General features: G+C 42.2%; 1 protein-coding gene across 2 annotated transcripts in view; it reads right to left on the bottom strand.

The window, feature by feature from the left end:
* The window catches only part of LOC144594034 (PC3-like endoprotease variant B), a 1,240,467-nt gene that overhangs the window by 1,004,284 nt on the left and 220,932 nt on the right, over positions 1 to 15,251 (bottom strand). The gene's annotated exons all lie outside the window — the stretch shown is intronic.

Raw genomic sequence — 15,251 nt, 5'->3', positions numbered from 1 at the left:
AGAAGTTGTACCATTAAACTTCTCTTTCCATCTCAAGGAGCATCGACAGGTTCGGGTCATTCACACCTTCCAGCCTCTGCCAGAGGCGGTAGCTGGGACAAGTATTGTAGCACCATTTAAAAGACATTTGGACAGGTGGATGGATAGGAAAGGTTTAGAGGGATGTTGCCTAAACGCAGGTAGTGGGACGTGCATAGATGGGGCATCTTGATTGGAATGGGCAGGTTGGGCCGAAGCGCCTGATCCCATGCTGTATGACTGTATGACTCTGGATTATGGCCGATGTGTGTTTTTAGTGACAACTAGACCAAGTGGACCCGTTGGGCCCAAATCTCTCCTGCATTGGTGCAGCACCCTGTCCTTCCCCTCCCCTCTCTCCTCAACCCCCCCTCCCCTCTCCCTTCTCCTCCACTCCCCCCTTCCCCCCTCCCTACCTCCTTCCCTCCCCCCTTCCCTCCCCCTCCCCTCCTTTTAAACTTAAAAATGTGAATAACTTTAAAAATATAACACCGATTTCAATAAAACTACATGCATTATCACTAAAGTGACAATGGCGAGTAAGGTGGGCCTAAAATTGTCACGCTATTGTGTACCGCTTTGGCTGAAGTTCAGTCACAAACAAGATAACAAACGAGAGTTTTAGTATAGAGATGGCTCACTGAGGAACCAACATTGCACACACTGAAATAGCACGTCCAGTCTTGGAGGTACAAGGAACTGCAAATCATGGAATCATGAGCAAAACACAAAGTACTCAGCAAGTCAGGCAGCATCCGTGGAGGGAATGGACAGGTGACATTTCAGGTCAGGACCCTTCTTCAGACAATTCTCCAGAAGAAGGATCCCGACCAGAAAGATCGACAACAAATCCAGTCTTCTCAGCATTGTAATGTTGCAGGCTTGAATGGATTTTAGGCAGAGTTCCAGATTTTCACTTCCTTTTGTGCAAGAAGTGACTTTCCAACATCACGAGTAGCTTTAAGAAATGTTAAGAATATTCCCATTCTTAAAGAACACACTACCTGAAGAATAAATATATTCTATTTATTTCCAGCCTGATGCGACCTTTAATATTCTGTGCTCAAATTTATTCTGTGCTATAGGTCATCATAAATTAACCCACTCAGCTCTGACAACATTTTGCCAAGCGGGTACCAACCTGCGACCAGACCTCGTCCTCTGGTCCAACTCCTGTCGGCGTGTTTTCATCATTGAGCCGACGGTGCCCTGGGAGGAGGCTGTGGACGAGGCATTTGAAAGGAAACGGCTGAGATATTCCAACCTTGCAGTAGAGGCAGAGGAGCGAGGTTGGAGCGTAAGAGTGCGTCCAGTGGAGGTGGGGTGCAGGGGCTTTGTAGCCAGTTCCACTGCAAGGCTCCTGAGGGAAGTTGGAGTCAGAGGGCAGACCCAAAGGAGGGCAATCAAAGAACTTGCAAATGCCGCCGAACGGAGCAGTCACTGGCTGTGGCTGAAAAGAAAAGATACTGTCTGGGCTGCCACGTGACCATCTAGAGGCTAACCATAAGACACACACCCAGGACTGATCACCCTGCGGTGGGCCTGCCTCGACTGAGGGTGTCTTGTGATAAAAGGCTGAAACACCCAGTGATGTTGAGGTACACAACTGAAGATGTGTCTGAATGGTAGCAACATTACCTAGTGGTCACCCCCAAGAACAACACCAGTCAATTGTAGTGCAAACCTTAGGGATTGTAACATCTAGTCCTACTAAGCAATCTGAAGGGGGTGAAATTGGACCTGGCTTTGCGCAATTTCCTTGTGAAAAACTGATGCAAGAGGTCAGATTTAGGGGACCAGATTCTCTCATCTAAGTTAATCTCCAACCTCTTACCAGACTCAGATACTGTATGTTTAGTTTAGTTTAGAGATACAGCGTGGAAACAGGCCTGCCGAGTCCACACCGACCAGCGATCCCCATATACCAGCTCTATCCTACACGCTATGGACAATTTATAAACTTACCAAAGCCAATTAACCTAAAAAACCTGCCTGCCTTTGGAGTGTGGGAGGAAACCGGAGCACTGGGTTGCCAAACACTTTAACTCCCCTTCCCATTCCCATACTGACCTTTTTATTCTGGGCCTCCTCCATTGTCAGAGTGAGGCCAAATTGCAAATTAGAGGAACAGCACCTCACATTTCGCTTGAGCAGCTTACACCCCAGCGATATGACTCTTGATTTCACTAACTTCAAGTAACCCTTGTATCCCCTCTCTCTCCGCCCGTCCTCCACCCTGGTCATTGTACTAGTTTCACTATCGTCCCGGTGAATTTGATTGTCTGTATAACTCGTTATCACCTAGCCCACAGCCAACAATGGACCGTTTCCTTGATTGTTACTTTTTTGCATATCTTTCATTAATTTGTTCTATATCTCTCTATATCTCTGTCTATATCTCTCATTTCCATTTCCCCTCACTCTCAGTCTGAAGATGGGTCACCCAAACGTCACCCATTCCTTTTCTCCAGAGATGCTGCCTGACCCGCTGAGTTACTCCAGCACTTTGTGTCTATCTTCAGTTAAAACCAGCATCTGCAATTCCTTCCAACACAGCCGATCACATTGAAGAGCTCCGCTAAGTCATAAAAACGAAAGAGAAAAAAAACCCACATTAGTTTTAGAAAATATTTTAAAGATATTATGAGTGTAAAATTAACAAAAAAGAACAAGATTAAGACAGAAGCTGAAAAATAATAAGAATTTTAAGAAAGTACTTATTATTTTAAATTGATATTTTGAAATGTTTGTCAGGGGAAAATTACAACCCACAGACATAAAATTATGTTTTTTTGGGCCAAGGAGTTTGCAAAGCACTAATTATAACTGAGTACACTTTAAAAATTATTCACATCTCTTGCGATTTTTTTCTGCGCTTCTAACAAAGACACTAGTTTGTAAATACTTCAAATTTTGATCAATTTACTGGTATCACCTAATTATGGTGGGGAATATTTCGAAGCTGTGCCACATATGGGAAGGAGCTGTACCACTGAACAAGCTTGAATTTCCAACGTCAAACTACACATGCTTGGAAATACCAAATTTTATGGCATAATTACAACAAACAACAATTGTTTACCCACCATTACCAAAGCAGGGATTGACAGATTCTTGATCAGTAAGGGTGTCAAAGGTTACAGGGAGAAGGCAGGAGAGTGGGACTGAGAGAGAAAGGTAGATCAGCCATGATTGAATGGCAGAGTAGACTTGATCTGTGGAATTCTCTGCCGTAGAAGGCAGTGGAGGCCAATTCTCTGAATGCATTCAAGAAAGAGTTAGATAGAGCTCTTAAGGATAGCGGAGTCAGGGGGTATGGGGAGGGCAGGAACGAGGCACTGATTGAGAATGATCAGCCATGATCACATTGAATGGCGGTGCTGGCTCGAAAGGCCGAATGGCCTCCTCCTGCACCTATTGTCTAATAACCTAAATCTGCTCCTATGACTTATGAACTATTACCAAATCTCTTTTATATGGGTTAATATGTCTTGAATACATATAGAATGTTGTACCTTTAGCGGAACATAAACATGAAAAAATGCCATTCACACAGTAAAACTGTACAACCATATTTCAGTTGCTGCAATTCGCTGTATTTTTAATGGACATGCCAAATATCCACAACCCGGTCTACAAAAACACAAACCTGAAAGTTGCTGCTGGAGCACAACTGAGTGCATTCAATTGCATTCCAATGTTAGAGCCTCACAAATTTCATCTTGAACCAACAACATCCTTATGTTTGCTCAAAATATCTTGGATTTCACAATAAGACCCATTTTGTAGTAAAATTTCAGTTTAAGATATGTTAACTATCAGTTAAACTTAATCTCCAAATTATAAGTTCTGAAAGTGCCATTTGTAACAGCACACATCATTTACTAGTAGAAATAAGGAATTCTAGATATCTTCGATCTATCTATATACTAAAACTTCCTTTTTTTGTTTGTTTGTTTGTTCCTGAACTACAGCCAAAACGGTACACGACAGCACGACAATTTTAGGCCCACCTTACTGACCGTCGTCTCTTTGGTGCTAATGGAAGAAGTTTCATTGAAATCGGTGTTATATTTTTTAAGTTATTCACATTTTAAAGTTTAAACCTATCTCCTAGGGAGGGAGGGGCGAGGGAGGGAGTGAGGAAGGGAGGGGGGTGGAGGAAGGGGGTAGGGAGGGAGGGGGAGGAGGGAGGATAAGGCGGGTTGAGGGGGATGGAGCAGGGGGCAGGAGAGGGGGGCAGGGGGAGGGGTGGAGGGAGGTAGAGGGAGGAGGGAGGGGGAGGGCAGGAAGGGGCGGAAAGGAGGAGGGGGGAGCGGGGTGGGTGAGTGGGTGAGCGGATAAGGGGGGTTGAGGGGGGGTGGGGTGGGTGAGTGGAGGGGGATGGGGAGGGGGGGATAAGGGGTGTTGAGGGGGGATGGAGTGGGTGAGTGGGTGAGTGGAGGGGGATGGGGAGGGGGGGATAATGGGGTGTTGAGGGGGGATGGAGTGGGTGAGTGGGCGAGAGGGGGTGAAGCGAGGAGGGGGATAAGGTGGGTTGAGGGGGAATAGAGTGAGTGAGTGGGTGAGTGGGTGAGAGAGGGGGGGGGTTCATAGAGGGTTGCCGGGCCTGCAGGAGAGATTTGGACCCAACGTGTCCACACCCGTCTAGTGGTTTATTAAAAGGGACACAAGGTGCCGGAGTAAGTGCAATTTCAGGCAGCATCTCTGGACTACATGGATTGGTGACATTTCGGATTGAGGCCCATCTTCAGGCTGATTTTGTCTGAAGACTGACCCTTCAATCAGTCTAAAGTAGGGTCCCGACCTGAACTGTCATCTATCCATGTTCTCCAGGGATGCTACCTGACCTGTTGAGTTCCTCCAGCACCTTGTGTCCCTTTTTTTTTTACACACATTATTTATTGTTACTTCATCATTATAAAAGTACAGGCCGGGCGGCACGGTAGCGCAGCGGTAGAGTTGCTGCTTTACAGCGAATGCAGCGCCGGAGACTCAGGTTCGATCCTGACTACGGGTGCTGCACTGTAAGGAGTTTGTACGTTCTCCCCGTGACCTGCGTGGGTTTTCTCCGAGATCTTCGGTTTCCTCCCACACTCCAAAGACGTACTGGTATGTAGGTTAATTGGCTGGGTAAATGTAAAAATTGTCCCTAGTGGGCGTAGGATAGTGTTAATGTACGGGGATCGCTGGGCGGCACGGACTTGGTGGGCCGAAAAGGCCTGTTTCCGGCTGTATATATATGATATGATATATGATATGATGATATGATAAGTATTCACCTCAATGTGCCAAGTAAATAGACCAATTGTATCCCCTCTACCCTGGATTCCCGGTCAAGTCCAGAATACATGTTTAAAGCATTATGCCCAAGATGTTGCCCCCTTGCTCAATTATATGAACTTTAGTTATAGCTGACAATTGTTCATGAAGCAAACAACAAGTAAAAATGACAAGATTAATGCTTATAATGTCTTAACAAATATTTTAAGACATATTATAAATATCAAAAGATGTTTATTTTGCAACATAAAACACAACCTCTTTACATGTTTACTTTAGTTGGAAGCATAGATACATAGAAACATAGAAAAATAGGTGCAGAAGTAGGCCATTCAGCCCTTCGAGCCAGCACAGCCAGTCAATATGATCATGGCTGATCATCTAAAATCAATACCCAGTTCCTGCTTTTTCTCGATATCCCTTGATTCCTTTAGCCCAAAGAGCTGAATCTAACTCGATCTTGAAAACATCCAGTGAATTGGCCTCCACTTCCTTCTGTAGGAGAAAATTCCACAGATTCACAACTCTCTGGGTGAAAAAATGTTTCCTCATCTCAGTCCTAAATGGCCTAGCCCTTATTCTTAAACTATGACCCCAGGTTCTGGACTCCCCCAACATCGCTGCAGACTGCAGGAGTACGTGCTGAGGGACGCACTGAAGCTTGGTGCAGCCAACGCCAAGGCCCTGTGGGGGAGGACCACAGTCTAGGGTCCTTCCGCTGCTGGACATGGGGGGCAGGGTGTGGTGGAGATGCCCCTCCAAATAAGGGATACTGTGTAAATGTCTGTAAATTTGGAAGTGAATAAATATTGAATGTGTAACCTCCGGAAATGTCAGATGGGGTTGTTAAAAAGAAGATGTTTTGTAAATATTTATTACTTGAGTAAAGTATTTTTTGATATTAAAAAAAACAACAACAAAAAACATGCTGAGAACTATATTCTGCACTCTGTATTTTTCCCTTTGATCTACCTTTTTAGTATATATTTATTTAGTGTTTATGTATTTATGTGTTGTGTTATCCAATATTGTGGCGCGTCGAGAGAGGCCCGAAATAAAGGCAAGGAGCCGGGTATTTTGGGGCGTTTGATTTTGATCCATGGGGGGTCGGTAGTGGTATGGCCCGACCCTTGGGAGCCGCCACAGGACCCCCCCCCCCAGAACCAGACGCCACTCCAGAGGCCATATGAGGGCCCGTACCGGGTGCTGGAGCACGGACAGACAACCTTTGTCTTGGACATGGGGGGCCGGCCAGAGGCCGTGTCAATTGACCGCCTGAAGCCGGCCCACTTAGACATCGACCAACCGGTGCGGGTTGCCCAGCCTCGGCCACGAGGTCGCCCCTCTTTGCGGGTCCCACCACCTGTCCCTCCAACTGTCCCTCCAACTGTGCCTCCGCCGGCCCCTCTGTCGACCGATTTCCGTACGCGGTCCAGTCGGGTTGTGCGACCACCAGTGTGGTTCGTGCCTTCGGTTCTGGGGGGGGGTCCTGTGGCGGCTCCCAAGGGTCGGGCCATACCACTACCAACCCCTCGGCACGGGAATGGACCAGTCCAGGGGGGCGGTCTGGTACTAGGTATATAAGGACAAGGTTTTGGGCGCGAAACCATCCCAGCAGACTTGACCCGTCTGATAACTGAGTAATAAATCAAACGCCCCAAAATACCCGGCTCCTTGCCTTTATTTCGGGCCTCTCTCGACGCGCCACAATATCATTGAATAGCATGTAAAACAAACCATTTACCTGTACCTCAATACTCGTGGCAATAATAGACCTAAACCAATCCCATTCTACATTCCACCCTGCAGGATCAGGAGGCAAGGGCTAATGTTGATGTGGGAACAGAGATGCAGTGAAGTACTTAAAGCACAAGGTTATTCAACATTCATTTGAAATACAAAGCTGTCAATTGCAGATATCTTTCCGAATTTTATTTTTTCATTGTGTTGTAAGTATGGGGTACGGCCAAGCATGATGACAAAAAGTGATTTTTATAATTAGCTGCTGCAAAATTGGAGCTAATTATCGTGTTTTGTGTCTGACAGACATTTTTCACATTCTCTGAAGATTTCTATTCGTCAAGGTTGTGCATCTGACACCAACCCTTTACAACAAAAAAAGTAAAAGAAATGGAACAATCTATGAGCTCAATAGAAGATAAAAAATAAATCAGTCAAATCTCATAGACAAACAGTTCCATCAGAATTCATTTGCAACTGAAGTATTGTTTTGAAATGTAGCAAAAATATCATATAAATATATCAGAAAATCTTACATATATATTTGTTAATATATTTATGTATTTTGCTAAAAGTGGTATATCTCGATCTATTATAAATGTGTACAAGGTGGTGAATTAGATGTACAAGGAAAACTGTTCCACTCGTACAAGCTTGGAGTGTGTTTTTCTACAAAATCCTCAGTGGTGTAGTTGGATTTGGGTGCAAGGATGTACAATCACCAGTCTGAAGAAGTTATCCCGACTTGTAAACATCACCTATCCATGTTCTCCAGAGGTGCAACCAGACCCGCTGAGTTACTCCTGCAATTTGTGTTCTACACTAGATTTCAACATCTGCAGTTCCTTGTGTCAACAATCGCCACGCCACCTTTAAAACATTATAGTGTCTCTGTGTTCATGACATGACTGATGTTGCATGACACGAGGAAGACCATACATCAGAAAAGTAAAATTTTATCAATTTTTTTAAATGTCTGGGGAGACCAATAAAGTCATAATTTTTAGGCATCATAAAAATGTCAGAAATCCTGGATTTTATTGATTTTAATTCAAATATTTGTGATGTTAAAAGATTTGTGATATTAGCCAAGGTAATCTTTACAGCTGTTGACTGCAAAATTAAATTTTGACTGGAGAATAAATTAGACCCGCAACAAGATATTATGGCTTAATGCATAAAATGAATCCAAAATTAATATTCCAGCAAGGAAATGCTAAAAGCAGCCAAAAGCAACTCCATATTTGTTCAACAATCACTGATTAAAGTAATGTGTTAAACTGACCAGAGAATATTGAAATCATTGCACCACTAATAACTACCATAAACTGTAATATTTTTTTCATCTTTAATCAGCTATCCAGTTCATCTTCTGCAGATGTGGGGGTCTACACAGCAGTATTTGGCATCATTATTAACAGCACACTGAAAGGAATGGTGCTGCTTGAAATGAATATCCACAGAAGTACTTCACAAGGAACTGAATGCCAACCCATTGGCAAACTCTTGAAAAGTAATCACCAACACTGAAAGATTACCCCAAAGTAACTGAGATCCAAGTATATATATTTTTTAACACAGTTTGTTTTCCCAACTTAAAGTAGTTTACATGGGCTACATTGCAAATGTTTTTTTCGGCATCTGAGAAAGCACTTAAGAATAACAATAAAATTGAAGAAATATTCTGCAAGCATGAAAAGCTGCAAAAATAATAATAGTAAAGCATTTCATCTAAAATTATTTTCATTGAACATTGAACATACAACACAAGAACAGGACTTACGACCCGCAATGTCTGTGCCGAACATGATGCCAACGCTATCACTTATCTCCCTGCACATATCTCACATCCCTCCATTTCCTGCACATCCAAATGCCTATCTGAAAGTCTTTGAAATGCCACAAGCTTGTTTGCTTCAAATACAATCCCAGCAGTGCATTCCAAGCACTCAAAACCCTCTGTGTAAAAAAAAACTTGCCCACAGGACATCACCTTTAAACTTTGCCCCTCTCACCTTGAAGCGATGTCCTCTAGTATCCAAATTTTCCATCCTGGGAAAAAGATTCTGACGTGTCTTTCCAAAACCATTTAGAGTTTTAATGATAAAAATAAGTCCGAAGATAATAACAGTTCTTTTTAACTTAACTTTCTATTGGTAATTATATTATTTTGGACATAACTGACGTATTACCAACCATCACTGCTGATAACACAAATATCTGCATCCTATTTTACATGCGCACAATTCAAATTGGTAAACCTGGGAGAATATATTTTTTCCAGACTATATATCTTTTTTTAAAAGGGCAGGTTAGGAATAGTCATGTGAAGGGCTATGATCAGCTCAATGACACCTTAATACAAAAATAACATACAGCTTCTGGTTGGAAATAAAATTAAAACTGGAAAAATGAAAAAGATATATACGCACAATCCACATATAGCTCAAAACTCTGCAAATCATTTCCCGCCAGTGTTACCGTAATTACCACACAATCGCCCTTCAGTGTGAACATAATTATTATGTATCAAAGACGTAAAGCACATTGTCAGTTTGAAGCACCAACTACAATCTATCTTCCTGTGGCAGAGTTCTCTCCTTTTTTTTAAAAAGACCTAAACTAACCAATGATTCATCAAAGGGCTTTCTCTGAGATCTTACTCTACAGCAATGGCTCTGCTTCCAAGAAATTCACTGTATGTGATAATGTTCACATATTTTGGGCTGATGTGACGACGTGCTTTGTAACATCAAGCTAGTTTTTGTTAAGAGTCAAACTTGACCCACAACAGTGCGAAATCGTTCTATCCAAAATCTCCAGGAATTGTGAGCAAACGCACGGCAGATATACTCGACGGATATTGGCCCAAATTTTCTGACAACAGCGGGCTGCTAGCATTTGCAATTGACACGAGTGCCAGGATTTTTGCAGAACACTGTTGTCAACTTCCTGCAAAATGCTGCCCTGATACTAAACGGAGAAGCCTGTGCTGCTGAAGAATTCATTGCTTGAGGAAATGTTGCTGAGACTGAGACTGAAACAAGATCCACCCATGAAATGGCTGGAAAAAAATAGGGTTGAATGACACAAGTTCACCAACAACCCCTGGTTTAGCACACTATCAATCACATCAACATTGCACAAAAATGTTTATTGAAAAAATAAAGTTAAAAAACCCGACTGAAAATCAACAAAGATCAATTAACTGAAAGCAACTCACGTTATCCATGTTATTCCCTTTATCATGTACCTGTGAATGAGTCGATCGTAATCATGTATTCTCTTTCTGCTCATCGGTTAGCACACAAGCAATGCTTTTCACGCTTTTCACTATAAATGGAAACATTATTCCTACACAGGTCTTTTGGGGTATTTTTCCTATAAACAGCAGATAAAGAAGAAACATGGTACTGCAGATGCTGATTTATACCAAAGGTAGACACAGAAAGTGCTAGAGTAACTCAGCAGGTCACGCAGCATCACTGGAGAAAAAGGATGGGTGATGTTTCGAGTTGGGACCCTTCTTCAGACACTGAAACGACACCCATCCTTTTTCTAAAGAGATGCTGCCTAACCCACTGAGTCACTTCAGCACTTTGTGTCTATCTAAGGGTAAATGCAGTATCCCCCATTAGACTCTACAATGCAGGGGGAATAATAAATAGGATTCTTAAGTTCATATGTTCCAGGAGCAAAATTACACCATTTGGCCCATCATGTCTACTCTGCCATTCAATCATGGCTGGTCTATCTCTCCCTCTCAACCCCATTCTCCTGTCTTCGCCCTATAACACCTGACACCTGTAATAATCAACAATCTATCTCTGCCTAATAAATATCCATTGACTTGGTCTCCACAGCCTTCTGTTGCAATGAATTCCTCAGATTCACCACCCTCTGACATATGAAATTACTCGTCATCTCCATTCTAAAGATATGTCCTTTTATTCTGAGGCTATGGCCTCGGGTCCTAGATCCTCCCACTAATGGAAACATCATCTCCACATTCACTCTATCCAGGATTAATATCAGATTGGTGTAAATGGATTGACAGTCAGTGCAGACTCTGGGGAAAATGGCCCCTTTCTGTGCTTCTTTCTATAATTCCACATGCAATATACAGAATGGCACCTTCTTTTGACAATATTTTTTTAAGGTATCACAAAATGCTGGAGTAACTCAGCGGGTCAGGCAGCCTCTGGAGAGAAGGAATGGGTGACGTTTTGGGTCGAGACCCTTCTTCAGACTGATGTCAGGGTGGGTCGGACAAAGAAAGGATATAGGTGGAGACAGGAAGACAGTGGGAGAACTGGGAAGGGGGAGGGAAAGAGAGGGACAGAGGAACTATCTAAAGTTAGAGAAGTCAATGTTCATACCGCTGGGCTGTAAGCTGCCCAAGCGAAAAATGAGGTGCTGTTCCTCCAATTTGTGGTGGGCCTCACTATGACACTGGAGGAGGCCTATGACAGAAAGGTCAGACTGGGAGTGGAAGGGGGAGTTGAAGTGCTGAGCCACTGGGAGATCAGGTTGGTTAAGGCAGACTGAGCGAAGATGTTGAGCGAAACGATCGCCGAGCCTGCGTTTGGTCTTGCCGATGTAGAGAGGTTGACACCTGGAACAGCGGTTACAATAGATGAGGTTGGAGGAGGTGCAGGTGAACCTCTGCCTCACCTGGAAAGACTGTTTGGGTCCTTGGATGGAGTCGAGGGGGGAGGTAAAGGAAAAATATATTTTTTAATATTGCATAGTCGGCAAGCCTTCGTATGTAAATTTGCCACCTGCAATGCAAATTTGTCAATACAAAGAACGATTCTCAGAAAACGGCGCACAGCATTGGGAAGTCAATAACAGTGATGATTTTGGCACAGGAATTAGGATATCTACAGGCATCAACAGAGGTGCTGTGAGCTGAACATGCAAAATGGAAGACTGATGGAAATGTTGTCATCAGTGGCAAGGCATTGTATTCCTGTCCTTTCATCCCAGCAACATATGTTTAAACCTGCCTCCAAAGAAGGAGATAATGATTTTAAATTAGATAAATGTGGGTAATCTCAATTTGGTTTCCAGTCAACATGATTACAGATCACAATGAACTCCTCAAGTTTGGCACTAATGCATCGACCTTTCTGATTGAGGCTATATAGCCGCTGGCTGTTGGTCGGAAACAACAGGAGAGTGGCATCTCTGGAAATTCTAAAATGGGAACAAAAGTTGAGTAATTATGGGGACAATCTATATTTGGTGCATTATTTACAATGTACATGTACTTGTACATTGTAAATATGCCTGGTGAAAAATAGAATGCATGAGTGCTAAATTTATTTGAAGTAATAATAAAATGTTTCAAAGGCAGATATTTACACACACACACACTTCAAACATTAAAAGGTAGAACAGCTACACCAGTTAAAAATTGCAGGAAGTAGTTGATGAAATTGGGTCTGGCATTGATATTTTAGCATTCCTATAGCCACTCAGCATGACTCACTGGCAATGGTTCTGAAGAAGGGTCTCGACCCGAAACATCACCCATTCCTTCTCTCCAGAGAAGCTGCCTGACCCGCTGAGTTACTCCACCATTTTGAGTCTATCTTCAGTTTAAACCAGCATCTGCAGTTCCTTCCCACACATGACTCAATGACAGATCTTTTTGGAAAAGGATTTCAGATGAAATCGAAATAAGTGTCAAGCGTAAATAATTAGGAACAAGCAACAGCCATTTAAAAACATGTAGAACAGTTAGATTAATGAACCAGCAGATACAATTCATTTTGTTCAAGTTTGAGAAAATTAGTATGGGGCCAAGTTAGCAAAATGCATTAAAAGATCCTGTTGGAAGTAGATGACAGGTTACATGTAAAATCTTGTTTAAGTGGTTGAACAGAAAAGTAAGGTTACAGAAGTATTTGAATTTTAATGAGAAGACTTCATTAAGCCTTGCATATTAAAACATTCCTTACATTAATTCAGAAATATAATTAGAGGAAAAGTATGAATCAAACAACATGACACTTAACTATACTAAAAATGTAAAATAATTTACAGATGGGCAGTAAAAAATGAAGACCATTTTGATTGCCACAGTTTGAGATGTTCATCAGATGCTTCAGTATATATTGTTAGTCATAAAATGGATATTGAGAGGTTACAGGAGCAAGCAAAGTTATGATATTGGGTATTCAAACAAAGATGTTACCCTTGTTCTAAAAATATTCCTAACTCTTCCAAGTTTCACCCAAATTTAACACAGTGTTCTCAAGGGAAGTAGGGACAATAAATGCATTGGACATAGAACTGAACAGTACAGCACAGGAATGGGCCCTTCGGCCCATAATGTTTGTGCCGAACAAGATGCCTAGTTAAAACTGATCTCATCTCACATGACACCCATATACTGATCATAATTGTGTAAAACAGAACAAGAATGCAAATACAAAACTTAATGTGAATAAGATGAAGAAAGAATGGTCTATGAAAAATGTGACCAGCTTTTCATCATTAGTTATATATTTATCTGAGTTAAAGCTCATGTTTACAAGAAAAGCAGTCTGTTAAAATTTGCAATGATGCAAAAAAAAATTTTTTTTTAAGGAACATAAGCGTCATAATAATCTTGGGATTGGTGATCTAAACATTTAAAATTTGCATTGTGTGTTTGTGCAATAACATCCTTTAAATATACTTCTAAAATTATGATCTTTTGATACGAAGATTTTGATATGAGGAGCCCTGTGCTTGAAATCAATGGACGACAGTGATTATTTCGATTGAAGTGATCTAAGGCATTTTGCGCACAAAGGACATTTGTGTAAAATGGATAAGATATTTTATGCATGTTGTTTTCTTCACCATCTTCTTCAGCCATGTGTTCTTATATCACACCCTCTCTGAGCACTTCCTGTATCAATCATCTGGCTGGCTTCATCTGTCACAAAACATGGAATGCGCGCCGCATAACACACGGAATGGATTAAGCCTACATTTTACACTCGGCTACATTTACTACACATTGTTCCTGACTTTTTTTTAAAAAACTCAATATTTACCATTCCAAATTCAATCAGACACTGTTTTGAAAAGCCAAGTTTAATAAAAATTGCACGTTAATTTTTCATAATTTCAAAAGGAGTTTTTAACTTTTATCCATCATTATTAAATATTATGTTTAATTCTTAAGGGTGGCACAGTGGCGTAGCGGTAGAGTGGCTGCCTTACAGAGCCAGAGACCCAGGTTTGATCCTGACAAAATGTGTGGGAGCGACCTGCAGATGCTGGTTTAAACCGAAGATAGACAGCTGCACGGAGGCAGAAAGGAAAGCTCTTCAGCAGGATGTCCATAGAGCTCAGAGGACCATCGGAACACAGCTACCAGACTTGGAGGGCATCTACAACACACGATACCTCAGAAAAGCCACCAGCATCCACAAAGACTCTTCACACCCCTGCAACAGTCTGTTTGAACTCCTTCCATCGGGCAGACGATACAAGGCCTTCTATGCCCACACCTCCAGACTCAGGAACAGCTTCATCCCCAGGGCCATAGCTGCTATGAGCCGGATGGTCACATCGCACAGTGATCCGGCACAGATCTACTTGCACTTTATTCTGTCTTAAAACTGTTACAATTTGTTTCGTTGGGTTGCTGTTGTTTAAATTAACTAAATTATTGCATCGTAAGGGAGGCGCATTCCCAATCTCGTTGTACCCCTGTCCGATGACAATAAAGATATATTGTATTGTATTGTATTGTATTGTATTGTATTGTATTGTATTGTACAAGCTCGAGTAACTCAATGGGACAGGCAGGAGAGAAGGAATGGATGACATTCCGGGTCGAGACCCTTCTTCAGACCCTGTCCCACTGAGTTACTCCAGCTTTTTGTGTCTATCTTCTATCCTAACTACGGGTGTTGTCTGTACAGAGTTCGTACGTTCTCCCCGTGAACTACGTGACTTTTCTCCAAGATCTTCGGTTTCCACCCACACTTCAAAGGTTTGTAGGTTAATTGGCTTGGTATAAATGTAAAATTGTTCCGTGTGTGTAGGATAGCATTGAGTACCCAACCAAGCAGTATATCAATATGTCCAGCAAGAAAATGAATGAAATAGTGCAGGCCTTAAAAAGAACATGAAAATACTGCTGGCTTAACAACAATCCACATTATGGAGCATAATTTAAGTTGCCCCCTCATTTAATTGTACCA

The sequence above is a fragment of the Rhinoraja longicauda genome, chromosome 5 (genome assembly GCF_053455715.1).
Source record: "Rhinoraja longicauda isolate Sanriku21f chromosome 5, sRhiLon1.1, whole genome shotgun sequence".
NCBI classification, from domain to species: domain Eukaryota; kingdom Metazoa; phylum Chordata; class Chondrichthyes; order Rajiformes; family Arhynchobatidae; genus Rhinoraja; species Rhinoraja longicauda.
Note: the sequence above shows the minus strand (reverse complement) of the source record. Positions and strands in the feature narration are given on the sequence as shown.